Genomic DNA, 20,318 nt, shown 5'->3' on the forward strand with positions numbered 1-20,318 from the left:
TGATTTTATTTATTTGGGTCCTTTCTCTTTTCTTTTTGATAAGTCTGGCCAGGGGTTTATCAATCTTATTGATTCTTTCAAAGAATCAGCTCCTAGTTTCATTGATTTTTTCTATTGTTTTTTTTTGTTTCTATTTCATTGATTTCTGCTCTGATCTTTATGATTCTCTTCTCCTGCTGCATTTAGCATTTCTTTCTTTTTCTTTCTCCAGCTCCTTTAGGTGTAGGATTAGGTTGTGTACTTGAGACCTTTCTTTTTCTTGAGAAAGGCTTGTACTGCTATATATTTTCCTCTCAGGACTGCCTTTGCTGTGTCCCACAGATTTTGAACCATTGTATTTTCATTATCATTTGTTTCCATGAATGTTTTCAATTCTTCTTTAATTTCCTGGTTGACCCATTCAGTCTTTAGAAGGATGCTGTTTAGTCTCCATGTATTTGGGTTCTTTCCAAATTTCCTCTTGTGATTGAGTTCTAGCTTCAGAGCATTGTGGTCTGAAAATATGCAGGGAATAATCCTAATCTTTTGATATTGGTTGAGACCTGATTTGTGACCCAGGATGTGATCTATTCTGGGGAATGTTCCATGTGCACTAGAGAAGAATGTGTATTCTGTTGCTTTGGGATGAAATGTTCTGAATATACCTGTGATGTCCATCTGGTCCAGTGTGTCATTTAAGGCCTTTATTTCCTTGTTGATCTTTTGCTTGGATGATCTGTCCATTTCAGTGAAGGGAGTGTTAAAGTCCCCAACTATTATTGCATTATTATTGATGTGTTTCTTTGATTTTGTTATTAATTGGTTCCTATAGTTGGCTGCTCCCATGTTAGGGGCACAGATATTTAAAATTGTTAGAACGTCTTATTGGACAGACCCTTATTGGACAGACACTATGATATAGTGTCCTTCGTTATCTCTTATTATAGTCTTTGGCTTAAAATCTAATTGATCTGATATAAGGATTGCCACCCCAGCTTTCTTCTGATGCCCATTAGCATGGTAAATTTTTTTCCACCCCCTCACTTTAAATCTGGAGGTGTCTTCACGTCTAAAATGAGTTTCTTGTAGGCAACATACAAATGGGTTTTGTTTTCAATCCATTCTGATACCCTGTGTCTTTTGATTGGGGCATTTAGCCCATTAATATTCAGGGTAACTATTGAGAGATATGCATTTATTGCCATTCTATTGCCTGTAAGGTGACTGTTACTGTAGATTGTCTCTGTACCTTTCTGATCTACTACTTTTAGGCTCTCTCTTTGCTTAGAGGACCCCTTTCAATATTTCCTGTAGAGCTGGTTTGGTGTTTGCAAATTCTTTCAGTTTTTGTTTGTCCTGGAAGCTTTTTATCTCTCCTTCTATTTTCAATGATAGCCTAGCTGGATAGAGTATTCTTGGCTGCATGTTTTTCTTGTTTAGTGCTCTGAATATATCATGCCTGCTCTTCCTGGCCTGCCAGGTCTCTGTGGATAAGTCTGCTGCCAATCTAATATTTTTACCATTGTATGTTACAGACTTCTTTTCTCGGGCTGCTTTCAGGATTTTCTCTTTGTCACTAAGACTTGTAAATTTTACTATTAGGTGACAGAGTGTGGACCTATTCTTGTTGATTTTGAGGGGCATTCTCTGCACCTCCTGGATTTTGATGCTTGTTCCCTTTGCCATATTAGGGTAATTCTCTCCAATAGACCTTCTGCTCCCCTTTCTCTTTGTTCTTCTTCTGGAATCCCAATTATTCTAATGTTTTTTCATCTTATGGTGTCACTTATCTCTCAAATTCTCACCTCATCGTCCAGTAACTGTTTGTCCCTCTTTTGCCTAGCTTCTTTATACTCTCTCATTTGGTCTTCTATATCACTAATTCTTTCTTCTGCCTCATTTATCCTAGCAGTGAGAGACTCCATTTTTGATTGCACCTCATTAATAACTTTTTTGATTTGAAGTTGGTTAGATTTTAGTTCTTTTATTTCTCCAGAAAGGGCTTTTATATCTCCAGAGAGGGTTTCTCTAATATATTCCATGCCTTTTTTGAGCCCGGCTAGAACTTTCAGAATTGTCATTCTGAACTCTAGATCTGACATATTACCAATGTCTGTATTGATTAGGTCCCTAGCCTTTGTATTGACTCTTGTTTTGTTTTTTTTTTTGTTTTGTTTTTTTTTTTGTGGTGAATTTTTCTGCCTTGTCATTTTGTCCAGATAAGAGTATGTGAAGGAGCAAGTAAAATACTATAAGGGTGACAAAGACTCCAGAAAAATGCACTTTAACCAAATTAGAAGAGACCCAAAATAATGGGGGGGGGAGAAAGGGGATAAAAGGAGGTTCAGAAAAAAAAACAGAAAAAATTTAAAAAAGAGAACAAATTAAGAAAAAATATAAAATAGAAAGAAAAATATATATATTAGATAAACTAGTTAAAAACATTAAAAAAGAAAAGGGTAAACGTTTAAAAAATTTAGCAGAACAAAAAAAAGAAAGAAAAAAAATTGAAAAGAAAAAAAATTCAATTAACCGCAAGACTAAAGAATCATGGGAAGAAAGCCATGAGTTCCATACTTTGCTTTCTCCTCCTCTGGAATTCCGCTGCTGTCCTAGGTATTGAACCTGCTTTCCTTGGTAGATGAACTTCATCCTGGCTGGATTTTTTGTTGTTTCTTCTGTGGGAGGGGCCTGTTGTAGTGACTCTCAAGTGTCTTTACCCGAGGCGGAATTCCACTGCCCTTCCCAGGGGCCAGACTAAGTAATCCGCTCGGGTTCGCTTTCGGGAGCTTTTGATCCCTAAATGCTTTCCGTAGAGTTCCGGATGATGGGAATGAAAATGGCGGCTTCCCAGTCTCTGGCCCTGAGGAGCCGAGAGCCCAGGGCCCCACTCCTCAGTGCACTTCCAGAGAACAGCACCCAATCTCTCCTGTATCCCCAGCCTCCGGCCGCGCTCCGAGCTCACCCAGCCTGAGACTGGTTCAAGGTAACCCCGAGCTGAGAGCTCAATCCTCAGCTCTGTCTCTGTATCCAGCTTCCCCGTTCTAATACCTGCGAGCTCTGCTACTCTCCGACACCCCCGATCCTTCTGTGACCCTGCAGGACCTGGGGCCACGCTGACCCCACATGGGCTTCATCCCAGTTTAGCCTCTGGAGTAATGTCCTTCAGTGGAACAGACTTTTAAAAGTCCTGATTTTGTTCTCTGTTGCTCTGCCGCTTGCCGGGAGCTGGCCCCTCCCCCCGCAGTCTATCTTCCCATCGTTTTGGATTCACTTCTCCGCCAGTCCCACCTTTCAGAAAGTTGTTGATTTTCTGTTTCTAGAATTGCTGTTCTTCTTCTCTTCGATCTCCCATTGGATTTGTAGGTGTTTGCAATGTTTAGATAAGCTATGTAGCTGATCTCCTGCTATCTGATGTAGTCTCAGCCTGCTACTTCTCTGCCATCTTGACTCCTCTCCCTTTGAAATGGAATCTTAAAAGTGCTCACAATAAGAAAAAAAATGAACTATGTATAATGATGGAGATTAACTAGTGTGTGTGTGTGTGTGTGTGTGTGTGTCTGTGTGTGTGTGTGTCTGTGTATTCAACTTTTGGGATATCCCCCCCCCACAGGTGTTTGTTTCAAATAAAAATACAAAATGTATATGTTCATTATCTACAAAAATATTGGAAATATAATTTGATCATTAGGTATTTTCTAATTCAAATTAACTTTCCAAAAATCTACCTAATATTAGCACAATTTTCCAAAGAAACAGAAAAAAAGTAGGATGGGGGAAAAAAGAGAGAGAGAGAGAGAGAGAGAGAGAGAGATTTGTCTCACTTGATTGTAGGAGCTGGTGAATCCAGGATCTTCAGGGCAGTGTGACAAGCTAGAGATCCAGTGAAGAGTTAGTGTTTTAGCATAAAGTTATAGGCAATTTAGAGGCAGTATTCCTGCTTTCCCCAGGGACTGCAGTCTTTTCTCTTAAGACCTTCAACTGATTGACTAAGACTTGCCCACATTATGGAGGGTCATCTAATTTACTCAACAGTTATCAATTTAAACATTAATCTCATCTAAAACCATACTTTCATTGGAACATCGAGACCGGTCTTTGACCAAATGTCTGGAAACAATGGATTAGTCAAGCTGACACACAAAATTAACTACTCTATAGAGAGGAGGAGTCAAGATGGTGGAGAAGTAGCAGGCTGAGACTACATCAGGTAGCAGGAGATCAGCTAGATAGCTTATCTAAACATTGCAAACACCTACAAATCCAATGGGAGATCGAAGAGAAGAACAGCAACTCTAGAAACAGAAAATCAACCACTTTCTGAAAGGTAGGACTGGCGGAGAAGTGAATCTAAAACAACGGGAAGATAGACCGCAGGGGGAGGGGCCGGCTCCCGGCAAGCGGCTGAGGAATGGAGCACAAAATCAGGACTTTTAAAAGTCTGTTCCACTGAGGGACATTGCTCCAGAGGCTAAACCAGGGTGAAGGCCACGCAGGGTCAGCGTGGCCCCAGGTCCCGCAGGGTCACAGAAGGATCGGGGGTGTCGGAGTGTCGCAGAGCTCACAGGTATTAGAACAGAGAAGCTGGCTGCAGAGACAGAGCCGAGGACTGAACTCTCAGCTCGGGGTTACTTTGAACTGGTCGCGGGCTGGGTGAGCTCGGAGCGCGGCTAGAGGCTGGGGATACGGGAGTGATTGGGTGCTGTCCTCTGGGGGCGCACTGAGGAGTGGGGGCCCCAGGCTCTCGGCTCCTCCGGGCCGGAGCCTAGGAGGCCGCCATTTTCATTCCCGTCCTCCGGAACTCTACGGAAAGTGTTCAGGGAACAGAAGCTCCCAAAAGCGAACCCAAGCCGATTACTTAGTCCGGCGGCCAGTAAGGGTGGTGCAATCCCGCCTTGGGCAAAGACACTTGAGAGTCACTACAACAGGCCCCTCCCCCAGAAGATCAACAAAATATCCAGCCAGGACGAAGTTCATCTATCAAGGAAAGTAGGTTCAATTCCTAAAACAGAAGCGCAATTCCAGAGGAGGAGAAAGCAAAGCACGGAACTCATGGCTTTCTCCCCATGATTCTTTAGTCTTGCGGCTACTTCAATTTTTTTTTTCTTTTTTCAATTTTTTTTCTTTTTTCTTTTTTCTTCTTCTGCTAAATTTTTTAAAACTTTTACCCTTTTCTTTTTTAACGTTTTTTGACTAGCTTATCTAAATATATATATTTTTTCTTTCTTTTTTATATTTTTTCTTTATTTGTTTTATTTTTTAAATTTTTTTCTTTTTTTTTTCTGAACCTCTTTTTATCCCCTTTCTCCCCCCCACAATTTGGGGTCTCTTCTCATTTGGTTACAGCGCATTTTTCTGGGGTCCTTGCCACCCTTTTAGTATTTTATTTGCTGCTTCATATCCTCTTATCTGGACAAAATGACAAGGCAGAAAAAATAACCACAAACAAAAGAACAAGAGACAGTACCGAAGGCTAGGGACCTAATCAACACAGACATTGGTAATATGTCAGATCAAGAGTTCAGAATGACGATTCTGAACATTCTAGCCGGGCTCGAAAAAGGCATGGAAGATATTAGAGAAACCCTCTCTGGAGATATTAAAGCCCTTTCTGGAGAAATTAAAGAACTAAAATCTAACCAAGTTGAAATCAAAAAAGCTATTAATGAGGTGCAATCAAAAATGAAGTCTCTCACTGCTAGGATAAATGAAGCAGAAGAAAGAATTAGTGATATAGAAGACCAAATGACAGACCATAAAGAAGCCAAACAACAGAGGGACAAACAGCTACTGGACCATGAGGGGAGAATTCGAGAGATAAGTGACACCATAAGACGAAACAACATTAGAATAATTGGGATTCCAGAAGAAGAAGAAACAGGGAGGGGAGCAGAAGGTCTATTGGAGAGAATTATTGGAGAGAATTTCCCTAATATGGCAAAGGGAACAAGCATCAAAATCCAGGAGATGCAGAGAACCCCCCTCAAAGTCAACAAGAATAGGTCCACACCCTGTCACCTAATAGTAAAATTTACAAGTCTTAGTGACAAAGAGAAAATCCTGAAAGCAGCCCGAGAAAAGAAGTCTGTAACATACAATGGTAAAAATATTAGATTGGCAGCAGACTTATCCACAGAGACCTGGCAGGCCAGGAAGAGCAGGCATGATATATTCAGAGCACTAAACAAGAAAAACATGCAGCCAAGAATACTCTATCCAGCTAGGCTATCATTGAAAGTAGAAGGAGAGATAAAAAGCTTCCAGGACAAACAAAAACTGAAAGAATTTGCAAACACCAAACCAGCTCTCCAGGAAATATTGAAAGGGGTCCTCTAAGCAAAGAGAGAGCCTAAAAGTAGTAGATCAGAAAGGTACAGAGACAATATACAGTAACAGTCACCTTACAGACTAATAATGGTACTAAATTCATATCTCTCAATAGTTACACTGAATGTTAATGGGCTAAATGCCCCAATCTAAAGACACAGGGTATCAGAATGGATAAAAAAAAAAAACCCATCAGTATGTTGCCTACAAGAAACTCATTTTAGACGCAAAGACACCTCCAGATTTAAAGTGAGGGGGTGGAAAACAATTTACCATGCTAATGGGCATCAGAAGAAAGCTGGAGTGGCAATCTTTATATCAGATCAATTAGATTTTAAGCCAAAGACTATCATAAGAGATGAGGAAGGACACTATATCCTACACAAAGGGTCTGTCCAACAAGAAGATCTAACAATTTTAAATATCTATGCCCCTATCGTGGGAGCAGCCAACTATATCAACCAATTAATAACAAAATCAAAAAAACATATCAATAATAATACAATAATAGTAGGGGAATTTAACACTCCCCTCACTGAAATGGACAGATCACCCAAGCAAAAGATCAACAAGGAAATAAAGGCCTTAAGTGACACACTGGACCAGATGGACATCACAGATATATACAGAACATTTCATCCCAAAGCAACAGAATACACATTCTTCTCTAGTGCACATGGAACATTCTCCAGAATAGATCACATCCTGGGTCACAAATCAGGTCTTAACTGGTATCAAAAGATTAGGATCATTCCCTGCATATTTTCAGACCACAGTGCTCTGAAGCTAGAACTCAATCACAAGAGGAGAGCTGGAAAGAACCCAAATACATGGAGACTCAACAGTATCCTTCTAAAGAATGAATGGGTCATCCAGGAAATTAAAGAAGAATTGAAAAAATTCATGGAAACAAATGATAATGAAAACACAACAGTTCAAAATCTGGGACACAGCAAAGGCAGTCCTGAGAGGAAAATATATAGTGGTAAAAGCCTTTCTCAAGAAACAAGAAAGGTCTCAAGTACACAACCTAACCCTACACGTAAAGGAGCTGGAGAAAGAACAAGAAAGAAACCCTAAACCCAGCAGGAGAAGAGAAATCACAAAGATCAGAGCAGAAATCAATGAAATAGAAACAAAAAAAACAATAGAAAAAATCAATGAAACTAGGAGCTGGTTCTTTGAAAGAATCAATAAGCTTGATAAACCCCTGGCCAGACTCATCAAAAAGAAAAGATAAAGGACCCAAATAAATAAAATCATGAATGAAATAGGAGAGATCACAACTAACACCAAAGAAATACAGACAATTATAAGAACATACTATGAGCAACTCTACGCCAACAAATTTGACAATCTGGAAGAAATCGATGCATTCCTAGAGACATATAAACTACCACAACTGAACCAGGAAGAAATAGAAAACCTGAACAGGCCCATCACCAGTAAGGAGATTGAAACAGTCATCAAAAATCTCCAAACAAACAAAAGCCCAGGGCCAGACGGCTTCCCAGGGGAATTCTACCAAACATTTAAAGAAGAACTAATTCCTATTCTCCTGAAACTGTTCCAAAAAATAGAAATGGAAGGAAAACTTCCAAACTCATTTTATGAGGCCAGCCTCACCTTGATCCCAAAACCAGAGAAGGATCCCACCAAAAAAGAGAACTACAGACCAATATCCTTGATGAACACAGACGCAAAAATTCTCGCCAAAATACTAGCCAATAGAATTCAACAGTACATTAAAAGGATTATTCACCACGATCAAGTGGGATTTATTCCAGGGCTGCAGGGTTGGTTCAACATCCGCAAATCAATCAATTTGATACAACACATTAATAAAAGAAAGAACAAGAACCATATGATACTCTCAATCGATGCTGAAAAAGCATTTGACAAAGTACAGCATCCCTTCCTGATCAAAACTCTTCATAGTGTAGGGATAGAGGGCACATACCTCAATATTATCAAAGCCATCTATGAAAAACCCACCGCAAATATCATTCTCAATGGAGAAAAACTGAAAGCTTTTCCGCTAAGGTCAGGAACACGGCAGGGATGTCCATTATCACCACTGCTATTCAACATAGTACTAGAAGTCCTAGCCTCAGCAATCAGACAACAAAAAGAAATTAAAGGCATCCAAATCGATAAAGAAGAAGTCAAACTATCACTCTTCGCAGATGATATGATACTATATGTGGAAAACCCAAAAGACTCCTCTCCAAAACTGCTAGACCTTGTACAGGAATTCAGTAAAGTGTCAGGATATAAAATCAATGCACAGAAATCAGTTGCATTTCTGTACACCAACAACAAGACTGAAGAAAGAGAAATTAAGGAGTCAATCCCATTTTCAATTGCACCCAAAACTATAAGATACCTAGGAATAAACCTAACCAAAGAGGCTAAGAATCTATACACAGAAAATTATAAAGTACTCATGAAAGAAATTGAGGAAGACACAAAGAAATGGAAAAATGTTCCATGCTCCTGGATTGGAAGAATAAATATTGTGAAAATGTCCATGCTACCTAAAGCAATCTACACATTTAATGCAATCCCTATCAAAATACCATCCATTTTTTTTCAAAGAAATGGAACAAATAATCCTAAAATTTATATGGAACCAGAAAAGACCTCGAATAGCCAAAGGAATATTGAAAAAGAAAGCCAAAGTTGGTGGCATCACAATTCCGGACTTCAACCTCTATTACAAAGCTGTCATCATCAAGACAGAATGGTACTGGCACAAAAACAGACACATAGATCAGTGGAACAGAATAGAGAGCCCAGAAATCGACCCTCAACTCTATGGTCAACTAATCTTCGACAAAGCAGGAAAGAATGTCCAATGGAAAAAAGACAGCCTCTTCAATAAATGGTGCTGGGAAAATTGGACAGCCACATGCAGAAAAATGAAATTGGACCACTTCCTTACACCACACATGAAAACAGACTCCAAATGGATGAAGGACCTCAATGTGAGAAAAGAATCCATCAAAATTCTTGAGGAGAATGCAGGCAGCAACCTCTTCTACCTCAGCCATAGCAACATCTTCCTAGGAACAACGGCAAAGGCAAGGGAAGCAAGGGCAAAAATGAACTGTTGGGATTTCATCAAGATCAAAAGCTTTTGCACAGCAAAGGAAACAGTTAACAAAACCAAAAGACAACTGACAGAATGGGAGAAGATATTTGCAAACGACATGTCAGATAAAGGGCTAGTATCCAAAATCTATAAGGAACTTAGCAAACTCAACACCCAAAGAACAAACAATCCAATCAAGAAATGGGCAGAGGACATGAACAGACATTTCTGCAAAGAAGACATCCAGATGGCCAACAGACACATGAAAAAGTGTTCCACGTCACTCGGCATCAGGGAAATACAAATCAAAACCACAATGAGATATCACCTCACACCAGTCAGAATGGCTAAAATTAACAAGTCAGGAAATGACAGATGCTGGCGAGGATGCAGAGAAAGGGGAACCCTTTTACACTGTTGGTGGGAATGCAAGCTGGTGCAACCACTCTGGAAAAGAGCATGGAGGTTCCTCAAAATGTTGAAAATAGAACTACCTTATGACCCAGCAATTGGACTACTGGGTATTTACCCTAAAGATACAAACATAGTGATCCGAAGGGGCACGTGTACCTGAATGTTTATAGCAGCAATGTCTACAATAGCCAAACTATGGAAAGACCCTAGATGTCCATCAACAGATGAATGGATAAAGAAGATGTGGTATACATACACAATGGAATACTATGCAGCCATCAAAAGAAATGAAATCTTGCCATTTGTGACGACGTGGATGGAACTGGAGCGTATCATGCTTAGTGAAATAAGTCAACTGGAGAAAGACAACTATCATATGATCTCCGTGATATGAGGACATGGAGAAGCAACATGGGGGGGCTAGGGGGATAGGAGAAGAATAAATGAAACAAGATGGGATTGGGAGGGAGACAAACCATAAATGACTCTTAATCTCACAAAACAAACTGGGGGTTGCTGGGGGGAGGTGGGATTGGGAGAGGGTTAGGGGGCTATGGACATTGGGGAGGGTATGTGCTATCGTGAGTGCTGTGAAGTGTGTAAACCTGGCGATTCACAGACCTGTACCCCTGGGGATAAAAATACATTATATGTTTATTAGAAAAAAAAAATTTGGAAGGGGAGGCGAACCATAAGAGACTATGGACTCTGAAAAACAACCTGAGGGTTTTGAAGGGTCAGGGGTGGGAGGTTGGGGGAACAGGTGGTGGGTAATAGGGAGGGCACGTTTTGCATGGAGCACTGTGTATTATGCAAAAACAATGAATACTTTTACGCTGAAAAAATAAATAAAATGGAAAAAAAAATTAACTACTCTATAATATTTACACAATAGAATGACTATTATTGAAAAGACAAGAAATAATAGGTGTTAGTGAGGATGTAGTTAAAAGGAAATCCTTTTGCATTGTTGGTTGGAATGTAAATTTGTGCAGCCATTATGGAAAATAGTATGAAGTTACCTCAAAAAATTAAAAATAGAACTACCTTATAACCCAACAATTTTACTTTGGGGTATTTATCTAAAGAAAACAAAAACACTAACGTGAAAAGGTATGTGTACCCCAATGTTTACTGCAGTATTATTTACAACAGCCTAAAATATAAAAACAACCTAAGTGTTCATTGATGAATGAATAGAGAAGATGTAAACACACACACACACACACACAGATACACACACACACACACACACAATATGGATATCCATATCCATAATATCCATAATCCATAATATGGATATCCATATTGTGTGTGTGTGTGTGTGTGTGTGTGTGTATATTCAGCCAAAAAAAAAATAAATAAAAAGGAATTAAAGCTTACCATTTACAATAACATGGACAACATGGGCATTGTGATAAGTAAAATAAGTAAAGTAAAATAAGACAAAGATAAATATTGTATGACCTCATTTATTGTGGAATTTAAACAAACAACAAAAAAAGGACAGGTATTTATAGAGTACAAATTTGTACTTGCCAGAGGTGGGAGGTTGATGGTGGGTGAAAAGGGTTAAGGGGGTCAAAATTATAAACCTCCAATTAAAAATATATTTCATGGGGATGTAATGTACAGTATGGTGACTATCATTAATAATACTATATTTCATATTTGAAAGTTGCTATGAGATTGAATCTTAAAAGTGCTCATTATAGAAAAAAATGAACTATGTATAATGATGGAGATTAACTAGGCTATTGTAGTGACCATTCCACAATATTTACAAATACTGAATCATTATGCTGCTGATATATGCTACTATATATCAAATAGACCTGTTATAAAAATATAATTATGATCTAAAGCTTTCCATAACTACTTCAACTTACAATATGTCAAATTAAAATAGTCAACTAAAAATACACCTTTGTACTACAATACAGATTTTTATGTTTTAGAATCATTTAACTTAATTTAGATCAATAAATAATAGTTATATGAATTATAGCCCACTATTCCATTTTCTTATTTGTAAAGGATTTGCTGAAGTTAAACTTGCAAACAATTCCATGTTATATATAAATATTTGTGATATGCAACGAAAAAAAAAACAAAAACATAAGTTTTCTGTTTAGTCACTCACTTATGCTCCAGAGTTATATACATTTTTTCCACCACTTTGTTTCAGCATGCCCATTTCTAACTCTAAGTACATTTGACATGAACAGGTATCCATTCTAATTCTCCCACTTATCATGGGAGAAAGTTTAATTCCATATTGCCAAAATAATGTCAAATCCTACAGAACAAATTGGAACTATCAGTAACTTTAAACTGTGGTTTACATTTAAAATTACATGAGAAACATTTCAAATTTGCCTTTTTAATCACAGAACTTATAATTCCCCATTTGATTATACACTGTTACTTGTAGAGAAGTCAAGGGTTTTTGGAAATGGCAATGTGGAGTATTATTGCAAAGTAGAAACTTTGCAAATTTTCCTCATTGCACTATGTTAACGATTTTTACCTCCCTTATATTTAGAATTCTTTAAAACATCTAATTAGTATATGGTTTTCTTTTGGAAAAAAATGCCAATATAATTAACAGATGTAATTAGTCTAACTCCAAACCAAGAATGGAGATAATATAATTTATATTCTTCAGTATATGCTATTCTTTTCTTCAATTTATAATCTGTATTTACTACTACTAGGAAACAATTTAAAATTTAAAAAATGCTCTTTTGCTAACAATGTAATTCATGAGCTTTTAGATAACATTTTCTTAACAAATGCTGAAAGCACAAAATCAATGCCAAATTGTTGCCTTTACATCTTTGTAAACTTGTTTAAAGACTCCAGTGTTGATGCTGTGTTTTAACATGGTTTGTGACTTATCACTTACCATAAATTAGGAATTGTCAAGCAATAAAAATGATTATATAATGTTTTATTTTATAAATTATGATATTTGGCTGAATAAAGAGAATCTTTTCAGCAACACATACCTAGAAAATTTTAAATACAAGGAACCATTATACTACAATTACACAATTTTTTAGGACTAAGTTATCAGTGATTTCTTTTTAATGTTATTTTATCAACTTACTGAATTTAAAATAAAAAATAACTGACAGAAGAAACTAAAAATTATGAAAGAATAAATTCAACTTAGAGAAATCTTATGATCTTAGAGAAAAGCTATTTGAACTCTTTAGATTAGCTATATTTTTATAACAATATATAATTTTCTGGTGGGTAAACTAATAATTATAAATTTATAGATTACATTCTTCATTTTAAATCTATTTTCACAAAGTTATTCATTTATAAATTAGTTATTTAAAATTTTATTTACTTAAATATTTATTTATTTAAAGATTTATTTATTTATTTATTTCAGGGAGATAGAGGGAAAGAATGCATGTACATGCAGGGAGAAGGGTGGATAGAGAGGGAGAAGAAGGCTCAAGCAGACTCCCTGCTAAGTGTGGAGCCCAATGCAGGGCTCAATCTCACAACTCTGACAGCACAATCTGAGCCAAAACCAAGAGTCAGATGCTTAGCCAACTGCACCACCCAGGTGCCCCTAGGCAATTCAAATATATTAATATATAACACAAAGTTATGATTATATAATTCACATATATTGTATGTTTGTATGTATGCCCAAATAAAATATATTTCAAAATTAAAGTGTGATAATGAGAATAATGGATTCCTAAAATTGTCTACATGTTAATACATATACTTTGTGACTACTTCAGGTTACATGACAAAGAAGATTAAGTCTTCAAATGAAATTAAGATCGGTACTTGGTTGTCCTGGAAATAGATGATCATGGGTATTCAGATGTAAACAATGTAATTGCAAGGATATTTAAAAGTGGAATAAAAGGAGAGTCAGAGGGTTATGTGTCTATAGGGGAAAGGCAGAGAGTAATGGAATATTGCTGGTTTTAAACTGGAGAAGTGAATTTTGTCTAGAAACTGGAAAAGACAAGTAAACATTCTTCCGCAGAAATTCTAGGAAGGAATGTGACCTTGCAGACACTGGGATTGTAGCCTAGTGAGACCAACATCAGGCTTATTACCTATGGAATGAAAAGATAATAAATTTGTTAGTTTTTTTAAGCAGCTGTTCACAAAAAGTTGTTATCAGAAAAAGTAGGAAACTAATGAACCAAATGAATTATTTTTAAAGCATATTCTAAAAACAAAAAACCTAAAACACATAAACAAATACCAGACTAAGTGTGCATTTAAGACGCTCTTTTTCTGCTAGTGACCATTATGGATGTGGCACAATAAATAAGTGGAAAATGGAAGAAACTTGAGTTGGATATCTAAAGCCTCAAGAATCAAAAAATCCAGGAGCTAAAGAGTAGAAAGCTCTTTTTTGAGTCAGGACCAAAATTTTGGTGACATGACAGGTAATACAAAGGACACAATGATGGATTAAGAAAGCCTTTTTTCTCCTCTATTCAAGGCTATTTAATTTGTTGGGGTATGGGAAAAGGAGGAATTAATCTCCCTAACAGGGATAGACAAAACTTGCATTGGTGATCTTAATTATTCACAACTTCTAATTTTGAAATGGATTTTCTTTTGCATCTGATGAGCCTAAGAAGAGAAAGAATGCCTCCCAATAACTATAAAGAGAAATACAATACACTGGTTTATTTTTCTCAGGCTATAAGAGCAAAAGCTGTTCCAATTCCTACTGCTTGACTATTGCTTCATAACATCAGCAAATTGAATTCTATGGGTGTTAAATCATATCAACCTAAGAAGCCAGAGAAAAAAAAATCTTAGATTAGAGGACTCAGTAACTTGATGGAGAAAGGCTGCAATGAACTAAAGGCAGTTATTAAAACTGAAAATGAACAATCAAGAAAATGAAATAGGGACAAAAACACCAAGGAGTACCAAAAATGTATTTCTAAGTTTTTAATAAAAATCATTTACAAAGGAATGGTTATTTCTGAGAATTGAATTCATTTCCTAAACTATAAACTGAATGTAATGTTTTATAATTTGGAAACTAGTCAGGAAGAATGGAAATCAAATGTCAAAAATCAAAGAAACATGGGATGCAGTAAAACTTCCAACTTAGATAACTACAAGAGCAAATTAAATCCAGAGCAAGTAGAAGAAATAAAATTAGAGCAGAAAGTAATGAAATTGAAGACAGGAAATCAGTAGAGAAAATCAATGAACCCCAAAGCTGGTTGTTTTAAAAGATCAATAAAAATCAATACTCCTCCAGACAGATAATCTAAGAAAAAGAGGATGCAAATTATGAATATCAGAAGTGAAACAGGGAATATCATTACAGATTCCATGGACATTAAATGGATAATAAGATATTATAAACAACTTTATGTTACCAAATTTAATAACTTAGATGGAATGGATTAATTTCTTGAAAAATGTAATCTGCCAAGTTCATATGAAGGTAATCTGAATAGGCCTATAACTATTAAGGAAATTTAATCAAGAAAAAGTGTCCAAAACTGAAAGCTCCAGGTTCAGAATGGGTTCACTGACAAATTCTACAAACACTTAAGGATGAAATTATATCAATTCCCCAAAATCTCTTTAACAAAGTAGAAGTAGAAAGAATACTCCCTGACTCATTTGATGGTTAACAGACACAGTCATAGCAGTTACAAGGTGAATATTTAAAAGTTAATCATTTTTATATATGCAAGATCTGAACAAGTGGAATTCAAATTTAAAAACACAATAATATTTGCACTAGCAACCCCAAAAATGAAATACAGAAATAAAAATTTAACAAGACATGTGTGAGAATATGAATAAAGCCACACAACTCTATTGAAAGAAATAAAAAAGAACTAAATAAAGATACTGTGTGATCATGGACAAGAAGACTCAATATTATCAAGATGTCAGTTCTTCCAAAATTGCTTTATAGATTCAAGGGAATTCAAAATTAAAATTCCAGCATGTTACTTGTAGATATTGATAAATTGATTCTAAAGTTTATATGGAGAAGTGGAAACAAAAAGTAGAGAACACAAGGCAGATGCTTAACTGACTGAGCCACCTATGTGCCCCTACTTTTATTTTATTTTTTCAAGATTTTATTTAAATTCCAGTGAACATATATTGTAATATTAGTTTCAGGTGTACAATATAGTGACTCAAAACTTCCATACAATACCTGATGCTCATCACGACAAGTGCACTTTTTAATCCATCACCATTTAACCCATCCTACTACCCACCTCCCTCTGGTAGTGGTAGTTAAGAGTCTCTTTCTTGGTTTACCTCTCACTTTTTCTCTCTCTCTTTGTTCCTTTGCTCACTGTTTTGTTTCTTAAATTCCACATGAATAAAATCATATATTTTTCTTTCTTGACTGACTTATGCTGCGTAGCATAAAACCATCTAGCTCCATCCATGCCACTGCAAATATAGTTGACTAATATTTGAAAAAAGAGCAAAAGCAATAAAATGGAGCAAAGATCATCTTCAAAAATGGTGCTGAAAAAAAATGGTGCTGAAACTGAATATATACATTCAAAAATAAATAAATAAAGCTAGATAAAGAAATTATAACCTTCCCCCAAATTAACTCAAAATAGATAAAAAATGGAGCTGAAAAAAATGGTGCTGAAACTGAGTATCTACATTCAAAAATAAGTAAATAAAGCTAGATAAAGAATTTATAACCTTCCCCAATTTAACTCAAAATAGATCAAAGACGTAATTGTAAAATGCAAAACTAGAAAATAACATGGGAGAAAATCTAGATGACCTTGGAAATGAAAATGACTTTGTAGATATGACACCAAAGGCACAATCCATAAAAAAAAGAACTGATAGCTAAAGCTTATTATAATTATAGTCTTCTGCTCTATGGAATATACTGCCATGAGAATGTAAAGACAAGCTAAAGTCTGAAAAAATATTAGTGAAACATATCTGATGAAAGAAGAACTCTTAACATTTAACAATGAGTAAGCAAACTACCCCTTTTAAAAGTGGACCAAAGATTTTTATCAGATACCTCACCAAAGAATATATACAGATGGCAAATAAACACATAAAAAGATGTTCCACATGATCTGTCATTAGGGAAATGAAAATTAAAATACTGAGATACCACTATACTACTAATACGGCCCAGAACACCCACATCAAGTGCTGATGAGATTTGAAGCAGCAGGAACTCTCATTCTTTGCTGGTGGGAATGTAAAATGGCATAGCCACTTTTGAAAACAGTTTGGCAGCTTCTAAAAAATAAATGTACTCTGTCTATCTGTTTGGGCTTCTATTCATTCATCATCTGGGACTTCAATTATATGTATGTTAGATCATTCGATATTGATCCATAGCTCTTGGATGCTTTGTTTTGTCTTTGTTGTTTTGTCTTCACTCTTTTGCTTTCATGTGCTTTGGTTTTTGTAACTTTATTGGCCTAGTTCCAAGTATACTTTCTGAGATATCCAATTTGCTAATAGCTCATGAGTAGTGATTTGTTATCTGTGAAAGTGGTTAATTATATTTTCATATTATTCTTTATTTAAAATTTTCATTTCTCTTAATATTCTCCATATATTTTTTCCTATCTTCCCACTAGGTAATTTAACATAATAATCAGAATTACTTAAATTTTATCTGTTGCTCCCACCATCTTATTCTTCTATGATTCTAGGGCTGTTATCTTAAAAATGAGTCAGTTCTGATATGTTTTTGTTTTTATAGTGTTTCAATTTTAGATTTAATGCCAGAAATTGAAAATAAAAATTGTACAGTTTGAGAAAAATACTCCATAAAATATATACACATCTCTTCTTCTGACAGGACATTTGTGTGAAGTGCAGTGAATATAGTCAGTACTTAAGTTTTTTTTTATTATTTTGGAGAAAGAGGGTGTAGGCTGTAATTGCTTTGAGATTACTGCTGTCTTCAAATTCTGCTTTACATTTTGCTTTGCAGAGTTTTAGAAATCCAGAGATTTCCTTGTTCTTTTCTCAACTTCAGATTTCACAGCAGGTTTAACATACCTGTTCCAGAGAATGGTTCTCTTGCACCTAACTCAATAGATTATAGTTGCTTTTTTCTCGATGGAAGTCTCATGATGAGTTGGGTGATTTCTTGGTTTTCTTTCTTCAGCTTTATGCAGGCCCATTATCTACCAAGTGAAATAACTTGTATTTCCTATTTGTCTTTGAAAAGAATTGTCACTCTCTCAAATTGATTTTATTTCTTTTACTTACATTATCAGTTCTCTCATAGATTCAAAGAAATTTATGATTCTAAAGATGACATGATTTTTTTGTTTTTAAAATATGAGGAATTGTTCTTGTGGGTTCCTTCACCCACAGTAGAAAAATGCTCACTAAAATATGCTTAATAATAAGTTGAAAGCTTGTATTATTGTCATGACCACATGCTGGCAAATTCAAATATTTTTATGGAAAAATAGTAAGTATATACTGTTTTCATTTTCTTTTTTTTTTTTTTTTTGTTTTCATTTTCATGGCAATATATACTCTGCCTTACTGGACCACATTAGCCAGGGTATAAAAATTATAATGGATTATCAGGATTTTTATACTCTTCTATATTTTAAGAGAAGTTTAACATTTTCCCATATAAATGGGATGGAATAGAAAATAGTGATGGAGTAGGAAATGCCAGAATCTGTGTTAAATGTTGGGATACAATAGTTAAAGTGCTATTTAGTAGGAAAAGACATAGTTATAAAACAAAAAGACATTTATAAAACATTAATGAAAGACATTTATAAAACTATAAAGTATAAGGAAGGGAGAGCCATTCAAAGGATCACAGATAATATATGAAGATTGGCAATTCATTCTAGTTTGTGGAGCATGTGCTAAAGAATGTAACACCTGAGCTATATCTTGAAAGATAAGTAAGACTTCACGAAGTGTCAGGTCGGGTTAGCTTGGAAAAGAAGTTTGAAATAAGAGTTTGTGGAGGGCCCAGGCATATTTTGATAAGCATGACAACTTACTTGGATTTAAAGAATTTAAACACCTTTAAACAGAATTTCAGAATGCATAATTCTTTATTTACTGAAGTATTTTTTTTTAATGTCAACATTTTCTCTCTAGTGATACCATAATAGAAGGAACTTAATATAAGCCCTCATGTGTATACTATGGGCCAATAGTTCTGACACTCCAACTAGTGGATTGAACATGAATTATTTTTGTGATGGGTGTTTTATATGGTGATTGCTTAAGACATTGTTTTAGTAAAATTAGACATTTATTTTTACTACCTTGATCTACTCATTTACTGATTGAAATGAATGGATAACCTGGAAACCTGGAATTAACACATTCATGTTGCTTTCATTTTGTTTATTCAATTTATTAGCACAGAAATGTACAAAATGAGGGATGAAAGGCAGGGAAGCAAAGGAATTACGGCAGAAGTAAAATCACTGCCTATATCTTCCAACAGAGGATTTGGATTAAGATTGAAAAATTAGCTCTGGAAATCTTTTTCTTACTGTTAGGTAAGTACAGTTAAGGGATATTAAACCTTTTAGGAAAATAAAGCAAAAGAAAAAGACAACCTAAGGAGGTGAGTCATTTTGATAAAGGACTGTGTTTTTGCTCTTTTTTGAAGGGGTAGGAGTACTGGAAATACAGGCTGCAAACAGAAGAAAAATCACTAGGTGTGTGGCTTCCAAAAGTAGAGTCCTACCTAGTCTTTAGGAAAGTTCTGAAATTGAAAAAACACAAACAAACAAACAAACAAACAAACAAACAGAAAAACAACCAACAATGAGTTCTGATTACGTTCAGATTGATTGACATTACAATCTAGTCCTTCAAAATCCTTCAAAACTTTGGAAATGTAACTGTTTTCTTGAAAATAACAAATATGCACTAATAAACACTTTCAAACAAAATACATGGTGAACATTCCTTCAAATTTAAACAGCAGATTGAATTTTAGGATTGAGTTTTTCCTTGTTTTTCAAGGGACAGTGACACCTTTTTAAAGTAATTTTTTTCAAGAAGTTGGAAGAATGGGTGTCAGAACTAAGTGTATATAAAGAAATTATTGGAAAGATGAGACAAACTTTATGCAGAAGACAGTGTTTGTCCTTATAGGAATTTAAAAATACATTAATTGGAGGGGCACCTGGGTGGCTCAGTGGGTCAAGTCTCTGCCCTCATCTCAGGTCATAATCTCAGGGCCCTGGGATCAAGCCCCACATCAGGCTCTCTGCTCAGCAAGGAGCCTGCTTGCCCCCACCACCCCACCCTGCCCTGCCTGCCTCTATACCTATTTGTGATCTCTGTCAAATAAATAAAAATCTTTAAAAAATAAAAAAATAAAAAATACATTGATTGGAATTAAATATAAAACAGTAAAAATATTTAAAATATTAAAATAAAAAAATTGAGGAGTATCTCTACATGGAGATATTCATGAACACACCTATAAATTATAATTTTATGACTGAAATACTAGATTCTT

This window comes from Meles meles, chromosome 3 (assembly GCF_922984935.1).
Source record: "Meles meles chromosome 3, mMelMel3.1 paternal haplotype, whole genome shotgun sequence".
Taxonomy (NCBI): domain Eukaryota; kingdom Metazoa; phylum Chordata; class Mammalia; order Carnivora; family Mustelidae; genus Meles; species Meles meles.